Genomic DNA, 19554 nt, shown 5'->3' on the forward strand with positions numbered 1-19554 from the left:
TCATATCCAGTAGGGCTCTTCCTGTGAGTCATCTGTCTAAGACCTACCCTCCTGGCCCTTTAGGGCATACATGAGGAGTGGCCCGGCTTCAGCCCCTGAACAATAATACCCCGGGACTGGCCTGTCTTAGCAGATCATAGCATCTTAGATCTAGAATTTGAAGGAAGTCAGAGGGCACCCAGTCCAAGTCCCTCATTTTATAGATGAGAAAAATGAAGCTCAGAAAGGTTGAATGATTTCTCAAGGTCACACATGTAAGTAAGTGAAGATCTGAGATTTGAACTCATATCCTGGGACTCCAGGCATTTTTCCACTGAACCTGTCACTCAGGCTCGTGAAGCTACTTGGGTTTTGATCCAAGCACTTCCTGTGGATATTCATCCACTTGAGGGATGAGGAGCTGAAAGTCACATGTCCTCCTTGGGGGTGGGGAAAGGGGAGATTACATTTCTCTTTTTTTTTCTTTCTTTTTTTTTTTTGCAGGGCAAGGAGGGTTAAGTGACTTGCCCAGGGTCACACAGCTGGTAAGTGTCATGTGTCTGAGGTCAGCTTTGAACTCAGGTCCTCCTGAATCCAGGGCAGGTGCTCTATCCACTGCGTCACCTTGCTGCCCGAGATTACATTTTCAATGATAGGCTGTGTCCCATCTTCACATACAGAGCCCAGAATGCAAGTTTCCAAAGATCAAGGACCCTACAGGAGTTTCTTGCATAACCCAAGGTTCCCACTAGATCTCCAGCAACCTCATAAGTGCCCCCTGTCATCTACCTACCTGACCTAAACCCAATATGGCCCTTGGGAATGAGGAAGGGAGGTCTTCAAGGAGTTTCTCTATTTAATCAAACCCTCAGCCTTAACTCCGACTCTTTCTGCCAGGGGGCTGTCTGAATTTCACAGATGCAGAATAACTTCCACTGCCCTCTGGGATGGGGGTGATGAGATTAAGTCCCATCTGGCAGATGGTGGCACATCAGCTGACTTGCAAGTAACAATAGGACACGAGAGCTTGCCTTGCCAGCCCCGTTTCTCGATGCCAGCTTCCAGGAAGGTGGAGATGCCACAAAGAAAGAAAAATGAAGTCCCTTGAGCATCAGAACTCCTTCTGGAAAAATCATTCATTCCTTGAACAAATATTTCCCGATAGCTTACTATGCCCAGCCTTCTCCTCAGTACTGTGGAAGATGCCTAGCCTCTGCCCTCAGATAGCTTCCATTTTGTTAGGAGGATGTGACAAAAACAACATAACTACTGTTAAATATTTTTGATGACTAGTGCTAATTTGGGGGGCTAATCTGACTGGAGGACTAAACTGGGGACTTTTGACTTGCTGGCTATCTGACTGTGTTTAATTTCATATGGGCCGTCTATAAAGTTCCACCACACTGCTCCCAAACTGATAAACTAAAGATTAAGAAGCCTCTTAACCAAATAATCAAAGCAGAGTTTATTTATGAGATACTGTTGAAAATGAAGAATACAGGGGGCAGCTAGGTGGAGCTATCCTTCAGATAGCTCCGCTCAGGTCGGAGGGAGCTGGGGGCTTTTTTTTTTTTCCCCAGCTGTCTGACCTGGCGTCTTGTATAGCCCACAGGGCTTTTTCTCCTCAGCTGAAGCTGAGGAGGAGGGGGAGAGACCCTGAGGGCCTAAGGCTTTCTAATCTCAGCCTAAAGGTAGGGTCCCCAAATCAAAATAAATTTCCACACTTCAAAGGGAGTCAGAGGGTGAGGTATGAAGTGCTTTGGGGGGTAGATAAGGGAATTATGAATGTGGGACAGTGGAAAGAGCACTTTTGAGAAAGAGGGGACCTGGGGTCACATCTCAGCTCAGCCACTTAATACCTGTGTCACCTACGTCACTTGATCTGGGTGCCTCAGTTGTAGATTAGACCAGATAGATAGATCCTGATTCAGTTCCCTCCCAGCTCTAAATGTTTGATTGTCTGAGGTCCCTTAGGCTTGTGGGAATTGGGGATGGCTTCTGGGAGTGAGTGAGCTCTGAGCTCCTCCAACACGGGCAAGAATTCAGTATAGAAAGATACAGAGGAGGAGGCTCCAGGGGAAAGGAACAGTGTGAGCAAAGATGGGGTGAGGGAAGAGAATTGGATGTGATCAGTCTGGTTTGGCTGAAGTCCACAGGAAAGTTGGGGAAGGTGAGTCTGGAGAGGTAGATGGGGGGCAAATCGGGGAAGACCTTTAATACCTGTTGAATATTAATACAGAGCATGAGAGAGGAATGCTCAAAGATCCCTGTTGGAGAACTACAGGATTTTAGAGTTGAAGGGGACCTTACAACTCACCAGTCCAGTTCCCTTGATTTACAGGTGAGGGCATTCACGGGAAGGTTAAATGTCTCATCCAAAATCATATAACCAGTGAGTAGTGGAAACCAGGATTCAGCCTCAGGTCTTCTAACTCCATCTCATCTTCTTTAGACTGTTCCTTATGGCTTCCCATCTGGACCCATCTTAGCCCCATCCCCGATCCTTCCTACGAGATCACATTTCTCCCCTCAGAAGTTATCCAGATGGTCTTTTTATTCCAGCCTGGAGGCTCATTCTTACTCCCTTAGGAGGCTGGCAGGGGAAGAAAAGGGGTCTTCCTAACTGAAGGAGTTGATGAGTTTGAGGCACCAAGACCAAATGAAATACAACTTCTGATAATGGGAGAAAACCGATGAATATAACTGCTGAGCCAGTGACTATGATCTTTTTTTCTTTCAGTGAGGCAATTGGGGTTAAGTGACTTGCCCAAGGTCACACAGCTAGTAAGTGTTAAGTGTCTGAGGCCAGATTTGAACTCAGGTACTCCTGACTCCAGGGCCTGTGCTCTATCCACTGCACCACCTAGCCACCCTGACTATGATCTTTGAAAGATTCTGGAGAACAGAAGGCATGCCATGGAACTGGAGAAGAGCTAATATTATCATTATTTTCCAAAAAAAAAAAAATTTAAAGGGGAAGATATCGGAGTCTGTAAATTATAGGTAAGTAGAGTGGGCTTTGATCACTGATGAAATTCTGCAACATATCATTAAAGGGAAAGTTAGTGGACATTTAGAAAAGGAAGTAGTGGGGCAGCTAGGTGGTGCAGTGGATAAAGCACCAGCCCTGGACTCAGGAGGACCTGAGTTCAGATCCAGACTCAGACACTTGACACTTACTAGCTGTGTGACCCTGGGCAAGTCACTTAACCCTCATTGCCCTGCAAAAAAGAAAAAAAAAGGAAGTAGTAATCACAAAAAGTCAGTATAGTTTAATTAATGACAGTTTATGTAAGAAGTAAGCAATAACAGGAAAACAATATGTACAATGACTTCAATGATGTAAATGAAAACAAGAGTGAAAGGGGGTCCACCTCTGACCATCACAGCCATGTCTCCTTCTTCTTAATAGAGAAGAGGTGGAAGACTACAGATGCAGAATGTTGCATTTGCCATCAATTATAGTTCCTACATTTTGCAGTTATGTTTAATTTTTTTTGTTGCTAGAAGGGAGGATGCATTGAGACAGAAAAGTGAGGTAAAAATGAAAGAAGTCAGTAGAACTTTAAACAGGTGACATCAGATTGACTCCATTTCCCTCTTTGATGGGGCTATTAATGGAAATGCAATAGATACAATTTACCTGGTTTAGTACAGCATCTGATAACATCTCTGATGCTATTTTTTGTGGAAAAGAGGGAGAGATGTGGACTGGATCATAGGATAAAATTAGGTGATTTAAAAACTGGTTGAATAGCCTGATCCAAAGAGAAGTCAGGAAAGATTTGATGTCAGCTTGGAAGAAAAGTTCCTATTGGAAGGCCCCAGAGATTTATGTTTGATCCTGTGTTACTTAATATTTTTTATCAATTACTGTGTAAAAGGATAGTTGGGAAGTTAGGTGTCAAAGTGGGTAGAGTGCCAGTCTTGGAGCCAGGAAGACTCATCTTCATGAGTTCAAATTTGGCTTCAGACATTTACTAGCTATGTGATCCTGGGTAAGTCACTTAACCCTATTTGGCCCAGTTTTCTCATTTATAAAATGAGCTGGAGAAGGAAATGGCAAACCACTTCAGTAATCTTTGCCAAGAAAACCCCAAATGGGGTCATGAAGAATCAGACATGACTGAAATGGCTGAACAACAATAAAGGGATAGTGAGCAAAATGATCAGGTTTACAGATGACAGAAAGCTAGTAGGGATCGCTAAAACATTGGACAAGAATGCCTAAAACCATCTTAAATGACTAGAAGAGAGGTTGGCAAACTAGCTAGAGGGCCTTCCTACAGCCTGTATGGCTCAGGAAGTTTTATTATATTAAAAATGAATTTCCAATGTACAGCAATGAGAGGCAAAGAATATGAGAAAAAAGGGATAAAGCTCCCTCTCGTTAATGACCAGTTCCCACGCTTTCCTAGAACTGATTACAGTCTAAACCACATGCTGTCCAGAGCAGAGACGCTTTTTAGGTAGATAGAGGTCAAGGAGTTGAGCACTCTAGGTGCTTGAGCCTAGAAGCCTGGCAGGGATTCCTTACTGTTGGATTTAAAAAAAAAAAAACCAGAATAAAAAAATGTAAAATCCATTCTTAGGTCCCTAGTGAACAAAAGCAGGCAGTAAGCCAGATTTGGTCAGTGGTCATAATTTGGCCACCCCTCGAGTAGAAGATTGCTTTAAATCTAATGAGATCATATTTACTAATAATAAATCTGAAGTTTTATACTTGTGTTTAAAAAAAGGTGTAAACTTCCCAAGTACATGAAGGAGGGAGCTTCCTTTCTTCCAATGAAAAAGATCTGAGGGTTTAAGAAGACGGCGAGTTTACTATGAGAGAGCAATGTGATATGACAGCCAAAAAAAGCTAATGATTTTAGTCTGCATTGGGAAAAAAATCCATCTAAGACTAGGAAAGTTATCATACCTCTGAATGCTGCCCAGGGCAGACTTTTTTCCCTTTATTTTATTTTATCTATCTATCTATCTATCTATCTATCTATCTATCTATCTATCTATCTATCTATCTATCTATCTATTTATTCATTCATTTATCTATTTATTTATTTACTCATTTACTCATTATTTATTTATTTAAATTAATTGATTGATTGATTGATTTTTGTGGGACAATGAGGGTTAAGTGACTTGACAGCTAGTAAGTGTCAAGTGTCTGAGGCCAGATTTCAACTCAGGTCTTCCTGAATCCAGGGCAGGTGCTTTATCCACTGCACCACCTAGCTGCCCCCCACCCCAGGGCAGACTATACCAGAATATCATGCTCCATCCTCGTTGCCACATTTTAGGGAACAAATTGACAAGCCGAATAAGTTTTCAGAGGATGGAAACCAAAGTGAAAAAAGGTACTTGAGATCATGCCATATGAGGATCAGCTGGGAACATTTATTTTGGAGAAGAATAGCTCTCATTTATATAATACTCTAAGCATTACAATGCTTTTCGCAAATATCACTTCATTTGATCCTCACAACAACCCTGGGAGATAGGTGTTGTTATTATTCCCCAGTTTACAGATGGGGAAACTGAGGCTGAGAGGGGTTAGGTGACTTGTCTAGGGCCACGCAGCTGGCAAGTGTGTCTCAGGCAGGACTTGGGTTTCAGTTTTTCTGACTGCAGGTCAAGTGCCTCTGTCCACTATTCCACTCGACAACAGCCTTAGTTTTTTCTCTTCTTGGGAGAAGGGATTTGGGCTAGTGTCCATTATAGCTCCTTCCAACTATCTGAAGGGCTGCCTTATGAAAGAGGGGTTAGATTTGTTTTGTGTGGTCCCTGAAGGCAGATCTAGGAGCGATGGGACAGAAAGGGCCAGGAGACAGACTGAGGCTTGATGCAAGGAAGAATTTGGTACCAATGAGAGCTGTCAGCAAGCAGAGCGGGCTGCCTCGGGAATAGTGTTTCGCTCCTCCTCACCAGAGAGAGGTCTTCCACCAAAAGCCAGATGGCCCCTTGTTGGCCGTGGCATAGATGGAACGCAGGTCATAATAGATGGCCCCTCCAGCCCTGAGATCCCCGGATGCTGCTGAGCCCATACCGCAGGAGGCGTTAGCTTGTTCTATCAAGACGCTTTCAATTCCCGTGGGAAACGCACTGCTTTAGACAACACACCCTTCCCGAAAGCCGGGTGGTTGCCAACAGCCCCGCAGCCTATGCCAAGGTCCTCGATAATGACACAGCCTCCCACCTCTCCCCCATCCTCTCTCCAGGACTCAGACTCTTTGAAGAGCCCAGCAAGGCATGGTCAGCTGACAGTCTGTGTGCCCTCATGACTCAGCCACCCTCACAAAGAGTACAGTGTGCCTGATGCCAGCATCCTTCCCTCCCCCTTCCACAAGACAGCACAGAACTTGGGAGCCAGATGTGGCAAAGGGGGACCTCCTCCAGGGGGCCGATCAGCAGGAACAGATGCCCTGATGAGAATCGGGAAGGCGCAAACAAAGCTCAGTTCCACTTTTTAAAATGGAGTTTGGGGATGGGAGAGGGACGGATTTAAGCAATTTTGTTGGAACCGGTTTCAGTTGCTGAAGAAAGAAGCGAAGGAAGCTTGGCAGAAATATCAGTGTTAGATCTGATTTGCCAGGGGCCTTATTTGGTGCTCTGGAGCAAGCCTTCACTCTGATTGGTTCCCTCAAAGGGCGGGGCTTGGGATCTAAACCTAATCGTCCACCTCTGTTTACCTGAGTCTGGTTTAAAAGTAATTAATTCTTTAAAAAAAAACAAAAACAAAAAGAAACAGTTGAAGGGCCGCTAGGTGGCGCAGTGGATAAAGCGCCGGCCCTGGATTCAGGAGGACCTGCGTTCAAATCCGGCCTCAGACACGGTACACTTACTAGCTGTGTGACCCTGGGCAAGTCACTTAACTATCATTGCCCTGCAAAAAAGCAAAACACAAACAAACAAACAAACACCCCCCCCCCAAAAAAAAAACCCAACATCACAGCAAAATACCTGCTATAAAAAAAGAAATGCAGTTGAGAAGATTGCAAACTCTTCCCGGGAGCCTAGATGTTGAGTGCTCTGACTTAAACTGAGCCCTCACTCATCCATAGACAATGCCCTGGGAGAGGCCATTTTCCCCTGCAGCCAAGCAGGACTCGTGTTCCAGTTGTTCTATTAAACCACACTCATTATCTGTGGACACTCATGCCTGCCATTTCCACCACCAAGAATTCTCATGCTCCTTTTCCTGGCTGGTCCCTGCTCTAAGCTCAATTCTTCCAGGGGGGTCTTCTCTGATGACCCCCACCCAATGCCAGTTGTTTCCTCATGATGCCCGCTCAACTCCACAAGCATTTAGTGAGGGCATAGATAAAGAAAAATGAAAATAGCCCCTGCCCTGAAGAAGCTTGCAGTCTACTAGGAAGAAACAACATATACACCAAGAGCAAAATCTATAAAAAGTAAAGATGGAGCCATTGAGGCAGTGAGTGCTAACAATTGGGGAGGGTTGGGAAAGGTCTGTGCTAAGAGTTGACCCTTGAGACAGGCCTTGAACAGGTCTAAGAAGAAGAAGTGTTCCCTTTGACCTAATAAAGCCTATATTTATAGGACACTTTAAGGTCCATGAGGCACCTTTCTCACAACTTCCCTGTGAAGTAGTACTATAGGTATTAGCACACCCATTTTTTTTTTAATTTAAAAAAAAATTTTTTTTAGTGAGGCAATTGGGGTTAAGTGACTTGCCCAGGGTCACACAGCTAGTAAGTGTTAAGTGTCTGAGGCTGGATTTGAACTCAGGTCCTCCTGACTCCAGGGCCGGTGCTCTATCCACTGTGCCACCTAGCTGCCCCTGCCACCTAGCTGCCCCTATTAGCACACCCATTTTATAGATGAGGAAACAGAGGCTCAAGAGGTTAAGGAGTTTATCCATGGTCACACAGCTGCTTAGCATCAGAGTCAGGATTCCAAGCCAGTCATCCCGACTCCAGGTAAAGCACTCTCTTCTAACATTCTGCAAGGTTAATAGTTCCATACTGGGCACCTGTCGCATGTGTCTCTATTGCTAGGGGCTGATGAGAAAGTGGACCCCCTTCTCTTTGGCTGCTCCAGTCAGAGCCCTGCTGATAAGGGCAAGACAAGGACATTTGTAATGCTGGGAGGAACAGGGCGACTTCCTGGCTCCCCTACAGCCTGCTTTTGTCTCTCCCACACTTCTCCCCAAGGCCAGAGTTTGTTCAAAGGCCTGCAGTCCCTCCCTGAAATCTACGGCACCCAGCCTCCTACTTTCCTCCTTCCCTCCCTAAGGGGCCAAGCCCATGACATAATGTCTAGAAACTGGTCTTTGGAGGATAACTCCCAAGTGCTACTCTACCGTTCCCCACCAAGATAGCTGCCTCCCATTAGAGGAACTGGCAGTTTAGAAAAAGCCACCTGGTCCTCTGGGGTTGGGGGAGGCAGGTGCTGTAAATACCTTGACAGAAGCCAGGGATGGTGTAGGAATCATGGTCATAGGGACCAAGATGAGGAGAAATCTATGAACTGAAATAAGCCATTTGGGGCAAACTTCTGTCTCCCACCCTCCTGCTGACTTCCCCTTGGCCTGCTTTTAAAATTAAATTCTCCTATGAAGAGTAATGTATTAGAACCCCAACTCTGTGTGAATGAGGACCCTGTAAATGTCTAGGAGCTATTGTGAATGTGAGTGTTATTCTTGAGGGAGATTGCCCAGGGAAAGGGCTCTGGAACTGAAATCTCAGAACCTGGGTTCGAATCCCAGCTTTATTCCCTGCTTGCTGTGTGAGCTTGGACAAGTCCCTGGGCCTTGATTTCCTCATCTGTCAAAATAAAGCACTAAACTAGATCTTCTCAGGTTCCTGGGGTCATGGATATGTTTCTATTAGCAGGTGAATTAAAATGTTCTTCTAGACTATAGATGCAATGTGAGGAGCACTGGGGGCGGGGGGAGGAGGGAGCAGAGAGGGAAACACAGAAATCTCCCAAGGACACATCCTGGCTCCTGGAGCTCTCCTGGAGAGAGAACGAGGGTCCAGCCTCCTGCCTTCATGCACAGAAGGGGATTGTGCGTTTCTCTTTCACAGAAGAGGTCTGAGGTTCAGATAGTGGCTTCCTGGCCAGGAGCACAGAACCAAACAATTATTGCTTGGTGGGTTCGAATACCCTCCCTCTGTGTCCTAGGTAAAATACAAGCTGGCCCTGAAAAGCTGCAGCGAGGGGGTGGGGGGAGGCCATGAAGAGGACAGTCCATTTGTGGGGGCAGCCTTAAGGTGGTCTGCACCTTGTTTCCTTGAGACAGGAGGAAGGCAACCTTGGGAGAAGGGTGCTGTGGCAACAGGACCCCTAGGGCAGCAGCTTGGGCATGATTCCAGGGTGAGGTTCAGGCTCAGTGACAGCCCAGGGCAAAAAATGTACCCTCCCACCCCCACGAGGAAGTGTGCCCAAGGATAGAACCCCGTTCACCTTGGGCTATTTATGACTTGACTTCCTTGAAATCTACTTAATTCCAGCTCAAATTTCCATTAAGGTTTATAAAATACTTTGCTCGCAACCCTGTGAGCTAGGTAGTACAAGTATTATTTTCAACCATTCTCTAGATCCTAGTTTCTTTAACTGTGGGTCTCAATCCCATACAGAGTCACATAACTGAATGTGGGGGCCGTGAAAATTTGGCAACAGTAAAAGGTTATGTATACTTATTTTATATACCTATATACTTGGGGCTGCATACAAATTTGTCAGGAAAAAACAGGTTGTGAGTGGAAAAAATTTAAGAAGCCCTGCTCTAGACGAGGAAACATAGTATAGCAGAGAGCATGACTAAGAGTTCAATCCCTGACTTTTTTTGTGTGGGGCCATGAGGGTTAAGTGACTTGCCCAGGGTCACAAGCTAATAAGTGCCAAGTTCTGAGGTCAGATTTGCACTCAGGTCCTCCTGAATCAAGGGCCAGTGCTTTATCCACTTTACCACCTAGCTGCCCCCTGACTCATTCAATTATTGGTGGGTATGACCCTGTACAAGTCATTTGTCCTCAATTCTCAGGCAGCTTTCTCTATGAGTTTCAGAACAGGTGCCAATCTGCATTGGTAAAGGAAGTTTTTCCCATATTGGAGTTCCCTATGTCAATGAAATCACAGGGATGGTCCAAAAGGATGAAAAACTGAGGTTGAAGTGACTTAACCCAGAGTCACTTAGCTATTAACACTCATAATCATAGTGTCATCATCGCCAAATAGTAGAGACAAGAATGATCATAATAGCTAGCATCTCTAGAAACCTCTAAGACTTGCAAAGCACTCTATGGATGTCATTTCATTTGATCTGAAAAACAATACAGGGAGATGGGTGCTATTATTGTCCTCATTTAACAGATGAGGAAACTGAGGCTGCTAGTGATGAAGTTACTTGGCCAGGGTTACAGAGCTGGTAAGTGTCTGCAGGTAGAATCTGAACTCAAATCTTCTTGACTCAAACCCAGTGCTTTTACCACTACACCAAGACTTGAATCCAGATAGTCTAAGTCCAAAGGCAGAGGTCTTTCCATTGCTGGATAAGTTAGGTTTTCTTTTTAGCTCCAGATTGTCTAGGAGTAGAGTCGGGAGCCAGAAGGTCCGAGGCTTAAGGGGTCATATTCATTTTTTTTTTAATTTTTTAGTGAGGCAATTGGGGTCAAGTGACTTGCCCAGGGTCACACAGCTAGTAAGTGTTAAGTGTCTGAGGCCGGATTTGAACCCAGGTACTCCTGACTCCAGGGCCGGTGCTCTATCCACTGCGCCACCTAGCTGCCCCCATATTCATTTTTATATGGGGAGCCAGCAACCCAGCCAGGCCTTCTTCCTCCCATTTGAGTGGGAGTTCATTCCACTGCAATATACCTTTCAATTGCATCTCCATCACTTCATGGCCTTCCCCAAACTCCCTTGACCTTGAGCCAAAATGTTGTTCTCCCTCCTCCTCCCCTTTCTCCCTAACCTCCCCCACCCCCAGTCAGGACTAATGAGCTCCCCATGAAGGCACCTGCAGCCTGGATCCAAGACCAACCCACTCCTCATCTCCTATGCCCTCCTGCCCTCCTTTTTCCTGACAAGCATCTGTGCCCACTTGATTCTCTCTTTCCCAGTGGCCCAGGGGACTCAGGCACTTAATGAATCCATTATTTGCAGGAGCTGTGGCTGCCAGCTGTTATGCCTGGGTCCTCATTAGTGAGGGGAGCCCAATTAGCAACAGCTGAGGCTCTGCCCAGGCTAGCTTTCTATGTCCTTACCATGGGCCTCCCACCCCCTTCCTTGCCCATAGAGGGGAAAGATAAAAGGGGTAAAACCAAGGTCCCATGGGGAGGTGGAAACACACTTCTGTGGCTGATGTCTCTGTGCCCATTGGATGATATCAGTGTAAGTAGCAATTAATGGGTTTCCCTGAAGGCTCGGTGGAGGAGCTGGATAATAATAACAACAACAACAATGATGATGATGATAGTAATAATTAATGACAACAATAATAATAACTTCCTTAAAATCCATGGCGGGGGAAAGGGGGAATGGGCACAATCGTAAAATAAGGGAATGTCATCCGGGATGACGAATAGTGGGGAATTTTGTTCTTATCAACCCAAGTTCCCACTGAGCCTTCACAGAAATGTAACTGGTAATAGTAACAAACTAACAAACAAAAAAGCCCTGTGCTACAAATACAGGCCTGACAATATCCTTGAGAATTCAGGAAATAAATTAGTATCAACAAAATCGCTGCCCACAATTGTCCTGCTTTGACAGTGATCTATAAAAATATGAAAGCATTGTTTTGAAAAGGAGTCACCATACCAAGGACTCAGCTCCATGAATAAAAAGCTTTCAAAATCAGGAGACCTGGCAGAAGAAATCAAAACCATGTGGGAACAGGCTGCAGTTTTATCATCCCCATCATCTCATGTGCACCAAGGATGCTTGCAGTGAGCCTACAGAAAGTGAGCCTTTCCATTCAATCACAAAAGGCTAGTCCATCCACCTATAAAACAGTCCTTTGAACATTTCACATAAAAGAATTATAGCAGAGGGGCAGCTAGGTGGCACAGTGGATAGAGCACTGGCGCTGGAATCAGGAGTACCTGAGTTCAAATCCGGCCTCAGACACTTAACACTTACTAGCTGTGTGACCCTGGGCAAGTCACTTAACCCCAATTGCCTCACTAAAAAAAAAAAAAAAAAAGAATTATAGCAGGATAGTAACTTGGCCTAGGATTGTTTCTGTCTGGACTCCATAAAGAATATGAAAAGAATGAAATGATCGCAATAATACCTCACTTTTATATACCACATTGCAATTTATAGAGCTCTCCTCTCCCTTGTTAGGAAGGTTCTATGAGATAGAGATAGGAATTGGACCTGTGGTTCTGCTGGAAAGGGGAACTCCTGGGTGAGAAAAATCCTTTTACTAATGCTGATGGACACTTCTCTGTATATACTAGGCATAGTGAATTGTGTGCTGGACTTGGAGCATGGAAGAGGGTGGGTTTATAACCTGCCTCTGATGTTTACTAGATTAACTTTTTATACCATTTATATTTAATACATAACACCAAGTATTAGTATTTTGGGGGAGGCAATTGGGGTTAAGTGACTTGCCCAGGATCACACAGCTACTAAGTATGATGCTGGATTTGAACTCGAGATGAGTCTTCCTGACTTCAGGGCCAGTGCTCTATATAACACCAAGTACTCTTAATGTCTGCTCCTCCCTCTCTCCCTCTCCCTCGTGCCACAAATCCAGTAAGTTGCCAGATCTTGTCATTTCTACCTCCTGACATCTGTCCCATCCCTTCCAGTCTCTGTTCTTTCTGCTCACTCTAGTCCTCACAGCCTCTTGTCTGGACTACTGCAACAGCCTCCGGGTCAGTTTCCTTGTCTCAAGCATCTCCTCGAATCCAGCCTCCACTTTGTTGCTAAAGTGAAATTCTAAAATAGAAGTTCTCAAAGTGTGGTGTGAGAATACTTGGGGCTCCTTGAGACTCTTTCAGGGTTCAGGAGGTCAAAACTAGTTTGATAATAGTCACATATTTTAATTTCCAATATTATATAGATAGTATATATCTGCAAACCATATACTATTTATAATTTATAACTCATATGTAGTATATATAAGCCATATGTAGCGTTATATAATCTATATACTATATAACCTACATGCAATGTATCTATAACCTATATAATCATATATAATAGATATGATCTATATTATATAACCTTTATATAGTATATGTGTGTAACCTATATACTACCACACAAACAGGCACACATGTCCACGTACATACATATGTGTATACTCACATATACATGGGTATATACAGATGTATATATGCATATATACATGTATCTATGTATTCATGCATTTGTGTATATATGTGTGTGCATATATATGTATGTGTATGTGTGTATATATATATGTATATATACACAGACACACATTCTAGACAAACAAAAACTCTTTGGGAGATGTTCATTAATATTTAAGAAAGGGTCCTGAGACCCAAGATTTTGAGAATTGCTATTCTAAAGCATAGCTCTGACTATGTTACTTCCTTACCCTATCCAGTAGACTTCAATGACTTTTTTACCTCCCGGATCAAATACAAGCTTCTCTTTTTGTCATTGAAGGCTCTTTCCAACCTGACTCCAACCCGCCTTTCCAGGATTGGTGTACATTACATGTCTTCACAAACTCTACAATGCAGCCAATCTGGCCTTTTTTTTCAATTCTTCGCCCAGGACATTCCATTCCCCATCTCTGTGCCTTTGCATTGGCTGTTTTCCATGCCCTCCTTCATCACATCCTTCTTAGAGTCCCTTTTGTTATTGTTGTTCAGTCATTTGGTTGTGTCCAATTCTTTGTAACCCCAATACTGTCCATGGGGTTTTCTTGGCAAAGATACAGGAGTGGTCTGCCATTTCCTTCTCCATTTCCTAGTTTCATTCAAAGCTCAGCTCAAGCAGTATCTTCTACATCCAAGTCTTTCCTGAAGTTCTTAGTTGCTAGTGCCTTCTCTCCCCCTAAATTCATTTGTATTTATTTTATATGTAACTATGTACGTATGTTGTTTCTCCTAATAAAATATAAGCTCTTTGAAGATAGGGACCCTTTCATTTGTCTTGATGTTCTGTCTGGCCATCTACTCTGTCGGCATATCCTCCTGGACCACCGGATCTCCAGAGGCCAAGTGCTAGGGAATGGAACCCTCTCAGCTTTGGAGCTCTGGCACCCCCACCTTCCTGATTGGTGAGTGGGTCACATGGGGGACTGTATATAGCTGTCTTCCACCATGCTTCACATTCCATTATAGTCATAAACCTTGCCAGAAAATGCCAAAACCCTCTCCTTCCCTTCCTGGGACCTTAATCAAATCAATATTGCCATTGGTACTGGAAAGAAAGGTGTGCCAACCACTTCCCCCGGACAGGTAGGTGGTGGGGTGGATTGAGCGCCAGGTCTGAAGTCAAGACCATCTTCTGGAGTTCAAATCTGGCCTCAGACACTTCCTAATTGTGTGACCTTGGGCAAATCAATTAACCCTCCTTGCCTCAGTTTCCTCATGTGTAAAATGAGCTGGAGAAGGAAATCGCAAACCACTCCAGTATCTTTGCCAAGAAAGCCCCAAATGGGGTCACAGTCAGATATGACTAAAAAGACTGAATAACAACTATTTTCCCTATGACTCCACTTACTTCCCTATGATTTCCCAAGTCATCACTTTCCTACATAAGTTGTCTTCCCCACTACAGTGGTAAGTAAGCACCTTAAGAGAAGGGATTATTTCACTTTTGTATTTGTACAATGCTAGTGCATGCATGGTAAATGCTTAATGAAAGCATTTTTATTCATTCATTCCCTATGGCTGGCACATAGTAGGCACTTAAATGTTTGTTGATTGAATGATGTTCCCGTCTTCCAAATGGGAGATGTGAAGTGACTTGCCTAAGGTATCAATAGCTGGTAGCTATGTTGGTTCTCAAAGCTATAAGGAAGCCTAACAGACTAATGGAAATAGAGATTTAATTATATCAGAGTACCTAGGAGATGGAAAGGACTGTGGAAATCATCCAGCACCTCATTGTTGTTGAGTTGTTTTTTTCAGTCATGTCTAACTCTTCAGGACCCCATTTCGGGTTTTCTTGGCAAAGATATTGCCATAGTTGTTCACCCTTTCCTTCCTCAGCTCATTTGACAGATGAGGAAACTGAGGCACACAGGGTAAAGTGACTTGCCCAGGGTCACATAGCTAGTAAATATCTGAGGCCAGGTTTGAACTCAGAAAGATGTCTTCCAGCACTCTGTGCACTATGGTACCACCTAACAGTTTTTAAAAAAAAAAATGCTTTTATTTAAAGTTTTAAGTTACAAATTCTTTTTTTTTGTTTTTTGTTTTTTGTCTTTTTAGTGAGGTAATTGGGGTTAAGTGACTTGCCCAGGGTCACACAGCTAGTAAGTGTTAAGTGTCTGAGGTCGGATTTGAACTCAGGTACTCCTGACTACAGGGCCGGTGCTCTATCCACTGCGCCATCTAACTGCCCCTTAAGTTACAAATTCTATCCCTCCTTCCCTCCCTCTCCTCCCACCTCCCTGAGAAGGTAAGCAGTTAGACATAGGTTATATATGTGCAATTATGTAAGACATTTCCATATTAGTCATTTTGTATAAGAAGATGCAAATAAAAGAAAGTGAAAATAGCATGCTTCAGTCTGTTCAATCAATATCAGTTCTTGCTCTGGAGGTGGATATTATGTTTCATCACTAGTTCTTTAGCATTGTCTTGGATCATTGTATTGCTGAGAACATCTAAGGCATTCACAATTCTTCATTGAACAATATTACTGTTACTATGCACAAGGTTCTCTTGGTTCTGTTCGCTTCACTATATATTGGTTCATGTAAGTCTTTCCAGGTTTTTCTGAAATAATCCTGCTTGTCATTTCTTATAGCACAACAATATTCCATTACAATCATATATCACAGGTTGTTTAGCCATCCCCCAATTGATGGGCATCCCTTTGATTTCTCATTCTTAGCTACCACAAAAAGAGCTGCTATAAATATTTTTGTACAAATAGGTCCTTTTCTCTTTTTGGGGATGTCTTTGGGATATAAACCTAGCAGTGGTATTGCTGAATTAAAGGGTATGCAGTTTTATAGCCCTTTGGAAATAGCTCCAAATTACTCTATAGAATAGTTGCATCTGTTCACAACTCCACCAACAGTGGATTAGCATTCCAGTTTTCCCACATCCCTTCCAACATCCAACATTTTCCTTTTTTGTCAATTTATCCAGGTGTGAAGTGGTACCTCAGAGTTGTTTTAAGTTACATTTTTCTGATCAATGGTGATTTAGAGCATTTTTTCATATGACTATAGATAAGCTTTGATTTCTTTATCTGAAAACTGCCTGTTCATATCATTTGACCGATTATCATTTGGAGAATAGCTTGTATTTTTTATTAAATTGACACAGTTTTCTATATAATTGAGAAATGAGGCCTTTATCAGAGACACTTGTGTTTTTACAAATGAAGAAATGAAGACCTAAGGTCCCAAGGGTATCTCAATGAAAATGATTCCCAGATGTATATACCCAACCCTAGTTCCTCTCCTGAGCTTCAGTCCTACATCACTGATGGTCTTTTGTACTTTTCCAATCAGATGGACTTTTCATGAGATGCCTGTAGTTATCTCAATTTTAACATGTACAAAACAGAACTTACTCCCTCTTCCCAACCTTCCTATTATAGTTGAGAGCCCCATCATCTTCCCAGTCACCCAGATTAAAGACCTTGGTATCATCATTGAATCCTCACTCTCACCACAAATCTCAAATTCATTGCTATAACTTGCCATTTCTGTGTTCACATCTCCTGTATACATCACATTCTCTCTACTTTTACAGTCACAACCTTGCTTCAATCACTTCCTGGTTGGACTATTACCATAGCCTCCTAATTGGTCTTCTTGCCTCTCATCTCTCCCCACTCTGGTTTCTCCTCCACGCAGCTACAAAGGAGATTTTTCTAAGGCTTAGTCCATTTGAGGCACTTCCCTCCCCACTGGAGCTCCCCATGACCTCTAGAATCAACTAGAAACTCCTTTGTTTTGCTTGTAAAGTTGGCTCTGGAAGCTTAGCTTCATAGACCCTTTCTCCCTTTCCAGTGTTCTTACATTTTTTTTTTTTTTTTTGCGGGGCAATGGGGGTTAAGTGACTTGCCCAGGGTCACACAGCTAGTAAATGTCAAGTGTCTGAGGCCGGATTTGAACTCAGGTACTCCTGAATCCAGGGCTGGTGCTTTATCCACTGCACCACCTAGCTGCCCCCTAGTCTTCTTACATTTGACTCCCTTCCATCACTCTCTCAGCAACACTGGGTAAGGACAAGTCTTCATGGGACACTCTATCTCCTATCTCCTTTACTTTGCTTTGAGTATCTTCCATGCCTGGAATATTCTGTCCCCTCAACTCTACTTCTTATTTCCCACAATTTCCTTCAAGACCACCTACTCCAAGAGTTTCTTTCTATCCTCCCAGATGCTAATACCTCCCCTTACCAGTGCCTTCCTTCTGCTCTGTACATATCTTCATGTTCTTTGGTCATTATCTTTAATCTCCCCCATTAGACTGTAAGCTCCTTGAGGTCAGGGAATATTTTTGCCTTTCTTTGTATCCCCACTACCTCACACATCATGATTGTTTAATAAATGCTTGTTGACTGGACTGGGATTGGAACTCAATCCCTCTGGTTCCAACCAAATCCAGAATGCTTTCCACAATAAGGTAATACACATACCTTCGAGCTGGTAGGATCAAGAAGGATCCAAACTGCACACTCCCCTTTCCCACCCCCTCATATCTTTGATGTTCTCTTCAATTTGGAACACTGAAGCTAGGAAAGTATGAGACTATGGGGTGCCCCAAGGGGCTCCCCTAAAGGAGACGGCAATGTTCGTTACTCGTTACCAACCGTCTGTTTGTCTGAGGCAACCTCTCGCTCCCTATATAAACAGACCCAGCCAAACAGGCCTGAACAAACCGGTTTCCCGGGGGGTACCTCCCCAAAGGCCCTTAGTCTATCTTCCCAACCAGCAAAGGAAAAGACCAGAAGGAAAGCAATGGGGAACCAGCCTCACTGCCACATGAGAGCTGAGATTTTTAGGAAGGCATCAGCTCTCTGCTGCCTTTCCTGCTTGGCCCCGTTAAAACAAAAACAGCCACTTCCATAGCTACGGCCCTTTATTAGTTTACACAGGCCGTTTCTCAGTCCTATTCCTCTGAGCTCCGTGGGTTTCACTGCTCTGTCTCTCCAGACTAAGATCAAGCTTATTGTCTCCAGTTTAGAGATGAAGAAACTGAGACCTAGAGAATTCAGATGGCAAGTCTTGGAAGTCAGTTACTTCTCCTGGAGAAACCAAGCCAGTTTAGGGCACTGCCTTTGGGGTTGGGTTTTGTTTTTCTCCAGACTAAACTTCTCTAATAGGAAAAATGATTCTCTCCTCAGATACTGTCATCTAGATTCCTTATAGCAGGTTGTGCTTCTGAGCCAAACATTTGGGAAACTCAAACCTGCTGCCTGCATCCCCTTAGCCTACCAGGCCTGCTAGAGGTGACTGGGACCACCGAGACACTGAGAGCAAGGAACCCTCCAGCCCTTTAGGCTGAAGGGAAATCAATGGACAGGATAGGAAGCATGATTTGTTCCTCTCTTCCCTGCAGCACCTTGGGTAATGTCCAGGATCCCTCGCCAGCTAAATCAGGTTGAGGGCAGTGGTTCCCAAGCAGTCCATTTGGAGCCTGAGGTTAGATCCTAGCCTGGCTGGGAGCTGCCTACCTTAGCAAGTTGGTGAGGTAGACAGAGAAAGGGAGTTGAAATCAGAGAGCTTTGATTCAAATCTGCTCCTGACATTCACTCCCTGTGTGGCTAGGCACAGGACACTTTTATTTCTCTTTGGACCTCTGTAAAGTGAAGGGATTGTACCTCTATGGTCCCCTCCAGCACTAAGTTTATGAGCCGTCTTCCTGGGCCTCAGTTTACTCATCTGTAAAATGAGAGACTTGAGCCAGATAATTTCCAAGGTTCTGTCTAGCTTTAAATCCTGGACTCCCATATGGGCAAATTGGTTCAGGAGTCTGAGATCTCCCTGGCTGGGGGGAGTTAAAATGCCAGGTTGCCCTTTTACTCCATGATGACCCTTTACCCTGCTCCCCCACACCAAACAATTTAAATATTTTACCTCCCAAGTCAGCTCCTCCACAGAACACCCCTACCACCACCTCCTCGGTCTCCTCCTTCAGCAGCTGTGTCTAGATCACAGCCGTCCAGTGTGGGCTTGTCTCAGGTAGAGGAAGGCCCTAGGTGACGCTCCGCCCTTTCTGGCCCTTATTCGAGCCTAATATGCCTTGCCCACCTGTGTCGGCTGGCTTTAGTTGTTGGGGGTGGGGCCGGTGCCAGCCGGAAACTGAACTCTCCTGCCCTGCCCACTGGCTGCTGCAGGGGGAGGGGATGGCCAGATCATGCCCATAGCCCAGGCCAGACGCTGGATACAGGCTCCAATAAATGCTGCAGGAGACTCAAGCGCTGA

General features: G+C 44.2%; 1 protein-coding gene across 1 annotated transcript in view; it reads right to left on the reverse strand.

Moving 5' to 3' along the window:
- The window catches only part of ADGRG1 (adhesion G protein-coupled receptor G1), a 79620-nt gene extending 60309 nt beyond the window's left edge, over positions 1-19311 (reverse strand). The window contains exon 1 of the mRNA XM_043988339.1: positions 19207-19311. The gene's annotated coding sequence lies outside the window, so the exon portion shown is untranslated. The remainder of the gene's footprint in view (positions 1-19206) is intronic.
- Positions 19312-19554: the final 243 nt, after the last annotated feature.

Source organism: Dromiciops gliroides, chromosome 2 (genome assembly GCF_019393635.1).
Source record: "Dromiciops gliroides isolate mDroGli1 chromosome 2, mDroGli1.pri, whole genome shotgun sequence".
In the NCBI taxonomy this organism is placed as follows: Eukaryota; Metazoa; Chordata; class Mammalia; order Microbiotheria; family Microbiotheriidae; genus Dromiciops; species Dromiciops gliroides.